This window comes from Calidris pugnax, unplaced genomic scaffold, assembly GCF_001431845.1.
Source record: "Calidris pugnax isolate Ruff unplaced genomic scaffold, ASM143184v1 scaffold219, whole genome shotgun sequence".
Taxonomy (NCBI): domain Eukaryota; kingdom Metazoa; phylum Chordata; class Aves; order Charadriiformes; family Scolopacidae; genus Calidris; species Calidris pugnax.
Window position 1 is genome coordinate 1753169 of NW_015094507.1, and position 12208 is coordinate 1765376.

The window sequence follows — 12208 nt, forward strand, 5'->3', positions numbered from 1 at the left end:
CGAGCCACCTGGTCCCGGACACCGAACTGGATCAAACACGAAACGGGACAAGGCTCCAGACCTGGAATTCTCCAGTTTGGGTTCATTCACAACATTAATATTTCTCCTGCCATCAGGTCTTGTTCGTTCAAGACGCCTGAGTTGCTCAAGGTCTCCAGCAACCAGAAGAACACCCTGCCAATCCACCGGGATTTCCTATAGTGCTATTTTTAGAAAAAAATTGAGAATTCTGAATCAAAGAAAAACTGCTTATGGCAGGATTCCATCCATGTCAAGCCTGTCTGATTTTCAATCAACCTTGTCATCAAATTTTCAAGTTTTGATAGAAAAGAAAGGGGGATTGAGTACACTTCCTAGGAAAATTTTGTAGGGAAAGATTTTACCTTTCAAACAAACCAGCCATAATTTGCCCTAAGCTGATCCACACTCACAGCACTTCTTTGGTTTCTGGGGATATTTCTAGTTTTTGCCTGCCTACTTTTGATGGTTTATTTAAGGTGTTGTTGGCGTGAGTGAACTATTTCTGGGCACTTTTTTCAAGCTTTTAAGGTTATTTTTTGCTTTTATTCTGGAAGCGTTCGCGTGCCCAACAGCTGACAAATTTTTTCCAGCTCTAGCGGCTTGTCCAATAAAATATATTAACATTCCCTGCGGCCTTGATACATTTCTGGGATGCTCAGAAAAATAAAAGGCTGCCATTCCCACCTCAAAGCGTCTCACCAAGCACTCTGCTTGATATGTAAAAACCCCACAGTCCTGAGGCATTTGTAATTTAAAGTTGAGGGGATATAATGTACTATCCCCTTCAATTCCCATTGGGCCAGATTCAAGGTCATCCTCCCCCTGGTAGCTTCAGGAGTCTATGGCACAAACCCATGGCTTCTTGTTTTATCATTATAAGCCCTGTTTGAAAATATTGCCTGATAACCCTCAAAGCTCCTTCGCTCAAAGAAAGATGTCTTTTGGAAAGTTGTTTTTTCATTGTGATACTTTTTTTTTTATTTCCAGGAGCTCCTTTTTTAGTGTGGGGAGGTGTTAGCATCTTTTTGAGATGTAATAGAATCACAGAATAGAATCATAGAATGGTTTGGATTGGAAGGGACTTTAAAGATCAATGAGTTCCAGGCCCCCTGCCCTGGGCAGGGACACTTCCCACCAGACCAGGTTGCTCAAAGCTCCCTCCAACCTGGCCTTGAACCCCTCCAGGGATGGGGCAGCCACAGCTTCTCTGGGCAACCTGGGCCAGGCTCTCACCACCCTCACACCAAAGAAGTTCTTCCTGAGATCTCATCTAAATCTCCCCTCTTTCAGTTTAAAACCCTTCCCCCTCATCCTATGGCTCCCCTCCCTGATCCAGAGTCCCTCCCCATCTCTCCTGTAGCCCCCTTCAGGGACTGGAAGGGGCTCTAAGGTCTCCCTGGAGCCTTCTCTTCTCCAGGCTGAACAACCCCAACTCTCTCAGCCTGTCCTCATAGGAGAGGTGTCAAAGACAGGGAAGCCAAAGGGAGGTGGTCCAGTGGTGCCCCAAGGCAGAGGGACAGCCTTTCCAGATGGCTTCGGCACATCTGTCTGGGGTTTTATGCCCAGTGGCCCCTTCAGTTAGGTGGCACACAAAGCAAGCCAGCTGGTTGACCAACATCAACCCGTCCAAATAAGGCCACCTGCATTTATTTCAAAGATGTGGCCACTCTCCTCAGATGCTGGCAGTGGGTATGGATCAGCAGCCTCTCCATCCCCCTCCTCCCCGAGCCTTGGCTGAGTCCTGGGGTCCTGTAATGTTTGAGATCTTCCTTTTGATCTCAAGTTTAGCCCTGAGAAGAGTAAACTCCTCTACAGCCTGGCTGGAGCCAGCCAGGAGCTACTCCCCAATAAACATTGGACACCTTCTCCTTTGTTTTTCCCAGGAATGTTATCTGGGTCATTGTTTTACCTTTCCTGCTCAGCCCCGCTCAAGGTAACCCAAAACCACACACAAACTGTAACAGCCAGAGCTTCCAGTTTGCAGGATCTGTCTTCACCCACCCTTTGGATGCCCACCTCACCCTCTCCATCCTATTTCCCACCAAGTCCAGAGCTCATGAGATTGGTAGCTCCCTCATAGTGATGTCTCACCAATCCCCCCGGGTAGGATTTGCCGGAGTAATTCTGCACAGTGGAGTTGGGCAGATCCTCACCTCTCTATGGCATTTGGCGGGGAGTGGGGTGTCCCTCATCCACCTGAACAGGGTCTCTGTTAAAATCCCCGCTCTTATGGCTCAGCTCTGTAACAGCGAGCAGGTCTGTAAAAAAAAAATAAATATATATATATAAAAATTCAGAGAGAGTTGACTTTTTATTTCTCCACTCAGCTCCGTGTTTACCTCTGCACACCAGCACTCACGGCAGGGCTGTGTTTCCATACAACTCACACACCCCCCTTAGATAATTGCACTTAATTGCTAGTTTTGGTGGCTCAGACGTCTGCCAGGCTCCTCGTGATTACAGAGACAGAGCTCAGGAGCCAGGCAGGTCCACCGCCCGTGGTCTGAGCTGCATCCCAAGGATGCCGGGTGCCGCTCGTGCCCTGCTCTGTCAGCAACTCTGGGAAAATCAAAAAGACCCATGGTCTGTTATGGTGGGATGCAGAGGACTGCCCCAGCGCACAGGCAGCTCGGGTCAGGAGTCATCTAGGAGGTGGGAATAGTCCCTTTCATCTCCACAAATTAACTCCAAAGGATAAATACGGTGATGGAGCGGAGAGCAGCTGAGTTTATCACAGCTTTTAATTTAGAAGAAACAACCCGCTAATGTGCGCTCTGAGCAGATGGATGTCACACAAGCCAGGGTTCTATGGAGCATTCCTGATTTTTCCAGACTTCTTAAGACTTTCCCATTACCTTTCTTTTAGCCCCATAGAGATTGGTGTGGGCCAAAGTGGGATGGTGGCAGGTTGGCAGCCAGGGAAAGGCAGGAGCCCCTCCAGCCCAGGATGGGAGCACTGAGGCTGGTGTAACTTCTGCCCTGTGGGGATCCACAATGGATAACCCTCTCCCATTAGCAGAGGGTTTGCTCCTGGAGCTGTTGTTTGTGTGCTTATACTGTTTTTCTTACCAGGAAAAATGCCCTCTCTGAAGGAAGGCCCTCACAGAAGCTTTATGAAGGCAACAGTCAGGCCCCAGCAGATCATCGAGATGCCAGATTTGCAAAAGCCCCTCAAGCATTTTGTTCATTCCTCGAATGGAGCGAGGAATTCCAGGAAAAGCGAATTCCTGGGTTTCTGTGTTATTTTTCAAGCCCTTTGCTTGCTCTTAGGTTAGTTCCCGAAACACCCAACCCTGCAGGAAGGTTGGCAAGGGCTTGGTGTTCACCCCTTAGAGCAGAAGCTGGTGTGAGGGGGCATGCACTAACTCACAGCCTGCCCGCCAGGCTGCTCACTTTGGGATCTGCTGGTTGAGGGGCGTAGCACCAGGAACAGGGTTTCATCACCAAATAATCCTTCATTCTTGAAATCCTCTGCCTTGGCACTCTGAAATTCCAAGCAGTAAATGCTAATTTCAGTGATTCCCCGAGCCGCATTCACAGAGCTTCTTCACAGCGTTTGTCTCCATCACTTCAGCCAGAAATTGTCAGAATACTTCTTCTTGGTAATTATCTGAAAAAGCCGTTGCAGTGTGCCACCTGCCCCTCCACACAATGGGCCCGTTCCATTCTTTTACTGGCAGCTACAGGAACCAGATGCCAAGGTGCAGAAGGTAATTTCCCCATGGCAAGGAACATCTGGCTCTTTGGCAAACTCAAAAGACCATGGGTGCCGACCAACCTCTCTGGCCTTGCTTTTGGTTGTACATGAGCTGGCAATAAAATCACAGAATCACAGAATTGTTTAGGCTGGAAGGGACCTTTAAGATCACCTAGTCCAACCATCAACCTTCAAATTCATGTGTGTACTGACTGATAGTCTATTCAGCCAACTTCTGTGTTGACCTCCTCCATCCCTTCTCCCACCTTCTCCATCCCCTTTTCCAGGCCATTTCAAGAAGCGGACAATTCAAGAGTTGGACAATTTGGTGAACAAAGAGCACTCCCTGGACAGTCCCTTTACTTGGCCTATGACTTGCTCGGGGTAAGTGACCAAAAAAAGGCACAATTTCAAGTCATCTTCCCAAGCTCTTCCAGGCACTTTCTTCTTGCTCTTCCAGGCACTTTCTGTCTTCTGGTGACTTTTGCATGTAGAAGATCTGTTGCTTTGCCCAAAAGACCTGGTTTCTTGAAAGCTCCTCAGCTTCTCTATGCTGTCCTTGTTTCTCAGCTGAACTTTTTTACTAGCCTCAGAACTAACCACCCTTCTGCTATTTACAGAAGGGTGTAAATTTCCTCTTTCCTTCTAAAAGGTTTATATTATGTACAACACCAAGATTACACCAAACTTTTCCCCACATACCTCACATTTGCCTTGTGTTTGTCTCACCCAACTTCAAGTAGTTCTCTGAAAAACCTAAATAAAACCTAAATAAGGAGCTTTGTCATCGTGGGTTGCCCCTATAGTCAATGGCCCAGAAGACACAAGAGACATTCCTCCCACCAGGAGTTACAGCTAGGCAGGATTGTCCTCTATAGGGTGTCTCTTTCCACTGAATCTAGATGAGGTCTTGAATGACCATGGCCCTACCTCGGACAGCCTAGTGATGTGGTGACACCAGGGATGCTTTGTCCAGACCTCAGCCAGGCATCACACAAATTCACAAAACAACAGTCCCTAAGAGCTGGGCTATGGGGCAGGGTGGGATTCCCCAGGTCCCAGACCAGAAGGACTCTGTGCATATCTGCTTTGGGGAAGCACGAGGGGGATAAAATTCTAAAAACTAAGTTTGGTGGTATGTGTGGGGCTCAGCTTGAGAGCCAACAACCACAACGAGGTGTGATGCGGCAAAGAAAGTAGCCTTCCACTAATGTTATTTTTTGGCTGATGAAAAATATGCCTTCTGCCTTCTATCAAATGCACTGAAACGTAGAGGCATTAAATTAAATAATTTCCACCTCTTTTTTTTTTTTTTTTTTTTAATACCCAGCAGGTTTTTTCATATATTAGCATTTGCTATGGTAGAGTGGTGAATTACTGTGGTGGAGCTAAACTGCTGTGGCTTGAAGAGTTTTGCAAAAATAGTTGTTTTATATTAGACAAACACGGAGTTTTGGTTAGTCTGAGGTAGCAGCAAATGAGGCAGAAATAAAAAACTTGGAAAGTTAAGAGGCTGCACTCTCTGTTAGGTTTGCTACTTATATAGGAGGCATTCTTGATTTTATAAGAAATTTTCTTTACACCTCTCCTTAATCTGATGTTGCTTTTCTCCAGGACCTGGAATGTAAAAATTGAAAATAATGGACCATCCTGCATCAATTATGAGACATTTGCACCTTGAATGTAGCCTATTGCTATTATTAATCTATTATTAATCATCCTTGTTCCAGTACAGAGCGGGAAAACCACGCTGCTTTGAAAACAGGCTTCCCCTGTGTGTTGATGGAAGGAGGGATGCTGGACGTGTTTGTTGGGATCCACATCTTGTTATTCCTGGGACACCTCCTGCCCGTTTGTCCTGCCTGCAGGAGAGAAGAGGGCAGTGTGATTGCCAGGCCAGAAGTCACGGTCTCTACTAGGTTCCTACCCAAACCCACTGAGATGCTCATGCTGGAGGGTTTCTCCCTCGGGGCTTTTGTTTCTGCAGCTCTAGCTGAGCAACCCGAGAGGGACCACCAGGTCCCTCTCACAGCGGTAGGCAAAAGCCCCAGGGGACCAGGTTAGTGCAAAGTGAGGTGTGGGATAGCTGCTCCCACAAAACAGCCGCGGGTGAAGTGTCTGAGTGGAAAATCTTTACTAAGAGGTGCATTGTGCTGCCTAAAAATAGCTACTGCTCCTTTATCCAAACCACATCCCTCTGGAGAGCTCCAGTTATTTAAGCACATTTGGATGCTAAGAGGAATCCTAATCAGTGAGACGTTGCACTTTGGCCGCAGACCTCTCTGAAGTCACAGGGCAGCATCCGCAGAGGTGATGGGAGAACTTGGCCACCACCCGTGCCTACACCCTGCAGCAGCCAGTTTGCTGTTTAAGTGGTTTCCTTTAATTGGGGTGATCGCTCACATGCAGAGGAGCAAATTAAAATCCCGTGAAGTGTATAAAGAAGCTCACAGCCAGGGGGACGAGGCTGGATGGACTGACCTGAGCGGGAGGTATCACTCGTCACCCCACCCTCTGCCCCCTGGGAAAAGATCTCCTCCAAACACCATGTTTGCCTTCTCAGGAGTGTTTAACCAGAGGGAAAAGGCTCCCCAGGGTCTGGTGTCTTCCCACGGGCTGTCCACAGCATCCTTTTAGGAGACCACGACCTGTCACACTGAGCCTGTGCCTCCAAGCTCGCTTCTCATCTGCCTCCCCCATTGGAAGGACTTCTCCCATTGGAAGGACTTCTGCTTCTTCCCCTCAAGCAGGTGGATAGGGTTTTGGATGGGAAGGGTCAAGGTCCAGCTGAATCCAGCAGCTCCTGTCCCTCTGCCAGCCTCAACCTGCTCCCTTCACAAAGGTTGGCTTTGCTCCTTCCGTGACAGCAGACAAATCAAACATTATTTAAAAAAAAATAATAAAACTGTCCCACAACACTTCCACTCTCTAAAGCGTCTCTTTTTCTTCCTTCCCAGTGACTTTCTCTCTTTAAATTTAAGATGGCGCTGGTCACCTTTGCTCCAAAAATACACAAAGCCGCTGCATAACTATTTTCCAAATAATTAATCTTTCCAGTGGAATAACTTAAAGCCCCACGTTTCCTGTTATGTTATACAGCTGCAATTTGTAACGAGAGATCCCGCACTGTGCTCCGTGGGCAGAGGGCCAGGGACGTGGCGCTTTACCTACACAAGAGCCCTACATAAATAATCCTCAGCCACAAGTTAAACAGTTAGGTACTGTTCGGTTCAAGAAAAAAAGGAGGGGGAAAACAAAAGCCTTTCTTCTCGTTGTTCTTTCACAGTTCAGTGTTAAACTTTCAGCAGCATTTTATTTCATTTTGTAAGCTTCAGGGGCTAGGAATGTCCTCCTCTCAAGCAGTGGGGAAATACGTGTTCAGTTCCACCACCAAAAAGGGGGTTAATTGATGAATTTGCATTTCAAGCAACTATTTTGTCTGCCATAAAGATTACAGCCCCCTGTATAGCTGGGATCTGAAGGTACGCCATGCACAAGCATAGCAATCACAGAATCACAGAATCTTCTAGGTTGGAAGGGACCTTAGAGATCATCTTGTCCAACCGTCAACCTAACTGACAAAAATAGACACCCACACAACAAACAAGAAGCATCACCATCACTAAACCATATCTCCCAGCACTACATCAACCCGTCTTTTGAACACCTCCAGGGATGGTGCCTCAACCACCTCCCTGGGCAGCCCATTCCAATGGCTGAGAACCCTTTCAGTGAAAAAAAGTTTCCTAATATCCAGCCTGAACCTCCCCTGGCGCAACTTGAGGCCATTTCCTCTTGTCCTGTCGCCTGTGACTTGGGAGAAGAGACTGACCCCCACCTCTCTACACCCTCCTTTCAGGGAGTTGTAGAGGGCAATAAGGTCTCCCCTCAGCCTCCTCCAGGCTGAATAACCCCAGTTCCCTCAGCCTCTCCTCATAAGACTTATTCTCCAGACCCCTCACCAGCTTTGTCGCCCTTCTCTGGACCCGCTCCAGCACCTCAATGTCTTTTTTATGGTAGGGGGCCCAAAACTGGACACAGTACTCAAGGTGAGGCCTCACCAGTGCCGAGTACAGGGGGACAATCACCTCTCGGGCCCTACTCGCCATGCTGTTCCTGATACAGGCCAGGATGCTGTTGGTTCTCTGCCCAGAGCCAGGCTTGGGGTGCAGATGGCCAGGAGATATGTGAAGCGCCTGCTGCTCTGGCTGGGACAACCCTTGGAGGGCCACAAGAGCCAGGCATAAATCAGAGCTGCCCTGAGACGGTGAGAAAGGGTGCCAGGACCTGCGCTGGTCCCCTGCCAGCTGCAGCACAGGGGCAGCCCGGCGATGATATAAAGCCTCCTTTGGCAAGCCTTCGTCCCTCCTCCGCCTGGCACGACGGGCAGCGCCGTCACACTGGAGCGTGGGGGGTCCGGGCTCCCGAAATCGCCCAGTCTCACTTGCCACGTGTGTTTTAAATGCCCATAATAACAGGGTCACGTGTTTTGGGGAGGGAGGGAGGGAAGGGGGGGGATGCTGGGCTTAGCTGCAACAGCAGCAGTGTTTATAGGTATTATAAATCATCATCACAAACGGAACCATCCACACTGCGAACGCATTTTCAGGGTAACAGTGAGAGGGACTGGGTTATGGCAAAAATCAGCTGTCAATCACTGTCTTCCCAAACGGAGGGACAGCGTTTCAAAGGTCTACACCCCCAGGTTGCAGTTCAGCAAAGCACATGTGTGCGTGCTCCTGGGCCAGACTCCCAAGGCTATTTCATCCCTACAGGCCCAGCAAGGAGCTCAGCAGAAGTTTGCTGTGGGACGGGGAAGTCCAAAAGCATCTAAGCTAGGTTAGCATCTACCTCCCCAGCCTGTCAGCGGGATTTTAGGTATCTATTTGCACTCCCAGGCCCTTAAATACACGTCAAGCATCTAACCCATGGTTAACAGGGGATAACATGAGCGGGGTGGAATGGAGGGGAGGATGCATCTCTTGTAAGAGTGGGCACTGGCTCTTTGCCTCCTCTTTTTGGTGATTAGATGAGGATCTGAGTGCGCTCCCTAAAATCACAGCTCACCCCAGCCCAGAAAGATGACTGCCAGCTCTTCCCAAATTTGCAGGCTATCCCTCCCTGTTTTGGGGGGGGACCATCAGACCTCCAGGGGCTGGAGTGGGCTGGCTGGGAGGAGTGAGTGAGGAGACCAGGGGCTGCGGTTTCCCCTTGGCCATATCCACATCTCCTGCTCACAGCGCTGACCTTATTCCAGGTGATGGAGAAGAGCCTGGGTCAGGATCAGTCCCAGCTGGTCAAACACGCTGCCCCAGTGTCCAGGACACATCAGCTGCCACCTACAATCAAAAGGGAAACGACTTGAAATTAGGCAAACGGGAGAACGGCTTCCACAAGGCGTGAAAATTATCTTGTTTCATGCTTAGAATAACCCCATTACCACAATATCCTGAATGAATTATGCCAAACTTCCCATGCACACACACAAAAAAAATCCCCCTTTGGGCTACTTAACAACAGAGAGGAATTTCAGAAGGGGAAGCTCCTGAAAAGAGGGAATTTGAATTAAAAGTGTCCTTTGGAACGTTAACTACAAAGCGGGTATCATCACGCTTTGATATTTTTAATGGCAATCGTTCTCCTCATTGTGAAATACGTTTCTTTTGTACCAGCAAATTCTTGGGGAAAAAAAAAAGCTTGATCTTGCACACATTGCGCATTAGGAAACAACTCAAATTAAGACCTCTTTGAGACGCTGATCAATGCAGCAGCTAGGAAGGCCAGGAGGAAAAAAAAAAGCAGCTTGGAGAGGGGAAATTATTTCCCCCTGGCAAGAGAGGGCTATTTATTGTAAACATGGATGGGGGAATCTTACGCCACGTTATGAGCAATGATGTTTGTGTCTTAATTTTCCCTATCCAAGACTACAGTTGGTGGATTTGCACCCAGGCAAGGTGTCCGTAGAGGCAACCCTGTGCAGGTCCTCAGGGAACTGGCAAAAATAAACAGCAGGGGAGGGGAAGTGTCTTGGAATTAACATAATGACCTGACACGGGTAAAATCAACCCTTTGGGGTGAGGGACAGATCTGGTTCCTGGATAATCAGTGATGTCTGAGTGGTGTGAGAGCTGCCCCCTGCTCTACCCTGAGCTGAAATACTGCTGGTGGGGAGGGACAGGCTGGGCGAGCTGCTGCTGGCAATTAATGGGAGCTGAGAAGCAGCATAACATCACTAGTGATGAGCCAGTCACTATCGGTAAGTAAACAGGGGTTGGTTTTAGTACTGCTAAGGGGTTACTTTAGGGGGAATGCATTAAGGGTATGCCGTGTAAAATGAAGTGGTGAATTCAGCTGAAACACTGCGAGTCACCTTTGGCATCAGCCTTATCTTCTCACTTCTTTTTTTTTTTTTGGGAAGGGGGCAGTTGAGCTTTTCAGGAAGTTTTCCTACAGAAAGGCACTTGATCCTCAAGTGTACACCTCTCTCCTGACATTCCCCTTCCTCCCCCTTCAGTCCTGTCCCCCCAAGTAAAAACCAAGCAGAGAAGGGTCCCAAAGGCTGTGTCTGTGCCACCAAACAGAAGAGGACCTTGGCAGCACTGCCTGGCTGTCAGCTGGTTCCCTGGCTTAGACACTGCGGATGTTCTCCTGGGAGAGAGACAAGCTCATCTCCAGCACTGCTGATGCCCCATCCTCCCACCTTATCCCAGTGAGGTTTTACACCTCAACACCCTCATGATGCCAGAGCGTGTGAAACCCCATTCCTGAGCACGCCTTGAAAACCTCTTGTTGGCAAGCTGCAACAGAGAGCTGGTGTTATTTTAAATATTGAAAAAAAAAACAACAACCACCAAAAACACACGCGAAAAATAGTAAGAACGGCTTTGGGGTGCTGCACCTGGAACACGTTTGGCTTTGGGGCTGGAGGCTGCTCCCTGGCTCTCTTATTTAGCAATATATAAGACGAACGCACAGAAAAGGCTTTCCCCAGGGTTTTGGGTAGAAGAGCCCCGCGGAGGGAAAAGCTAATGAGCTGACACCTTCCTGTCTCTTAGGCAAGTCCCACAGAGTCATGATATCGCCTGCGTTGGGACTGACTCGGGTACGGCTGGGCTTTTTCCTGTGGTGTGGTGTAGGTGATCAGCAAAACGCTGCATGTTTCCATCACTGAGTTTTTAGCAGGACTGGAGCCCAAGCAAGCACCAAGAGCCAGCACTGTACTGGAAGCAGGTGCTGGTCCATGCTACGCTTCTGATTTAATGGAAGTATTCTGGGTTTCTGTGAAGCTTTCCTGAAATGATTACTGAAAAGTAATCCATTTACTCTCTTTTTTCAAAATATTTTAATTTTTTTTTAAATTATTTAGTATCTTCTTTTCTTTTCCAGCTGTAGGGAGAGAGAGGCAAAACCAGGTGAACCAACAGAAACCAAAATGCTTTAAAAGCTGGCCATAAACATTTTTCGTTCGAAGCAAAACAAGCACAGGGTAAAACACCAGACTCACGTGAAATCCTTGCCTTTTCCTTGTTGATGCTCGTAGTTTCTTCTTCACATTTGACAAAAGCATGAGTCCACTTTTTTTCATCAGGCTCATCCCAAAGACCACGTGCCACCTGGAAATGGCTGCATGTCAGCACAACTCGTTAGACATTGGAGAATCCCTATCAGAAAATTGGCCCAAACCCTAGAAAAAAATTCTATGAGCTCTCGCATGTCGTTAGACACAAATCCGGGGTGAATTTGGCTTTAATATTTCCACCGTTTATAGCATGGGCAGTTTCTCCCAAGTTTGAAGCAACGGGTGGGAAATGGGCAGAGAAGGCTGGGGAAGCAACAGAAAGGCCAGGATGAGAGATCGCATACGGCTGAGGGAAAAGAGATGTAGCAGGAAAGGTGATGAATCGGTGAAGAAAAAAGCAAACCAACCAAAAAGTAAAATAAACTTAGAGAAACGTGGAGGAGTTCCAGTACAAGGGGAAAGAGAAACAATCTGGAAATGGCAGGTCACGATGCAGACAGTATATTTAGTTAAAGCCACTGGCACTTTCCTCTGGCGGGAAAAGTGACAATTGCAGGGCTTAGGTCTTAATCCAACATGGGAATTTCAACGTGGGTTTATTTTTAAACGTGTAAGTAATCCTCACAATTTCAGCTCAGAAAGGTAGATCCCAGCTCCTATCAAGCCTGTTGCCAGCGTGGATCTCCCTGTTAGAAAAAAAAGATGTTCAGAATCTCTTTTAAGTCACGTTTTATTTTCTCCCCATGAAAAGATGTACATACCCAAATTCTTTTGGATTAACAAGGATGGGGAAAAGGGGTTTGAGGCTTCCCTGGGACTGAACAGGTCTGCCTGGGGAGGCTGCTCTTCCTCCAGCTGTATGTTGCTGAGAGCAGAGCTGGGGACCAAATCAGCACAGTGAAGACATTTCCAGCATGATGGAAAAACGCAAGGGGACAGTGGGACATGGGCACTCAAGACACCTTGTCCTC

General features: G+C 48.0%; 1 long non-coding RNA gene across 1 annotated transcript; it reads right to left on the reverse strand.

The window, feature by feature from the left end:
• Nucleotides 1-5489: 5489 nt before the first annotated feature.
• LOC106901653 lies at nt 5490-11970 on the reverse strand. The gene is made up of 4 exons (XR_001414345.1): nt 11863-11970; nt 11223-11331; nt 8966-9057; nt 5490-5580 (listed from the first exon to the last, which is right to left on the reverse strand). It is a non-coding gene; the product is annotated as an uncharacterized LOC106901653 (long non-coding RNA).
• Between the last annotated feature and the right edge of the window lie 238 nt (nt 11971-12208).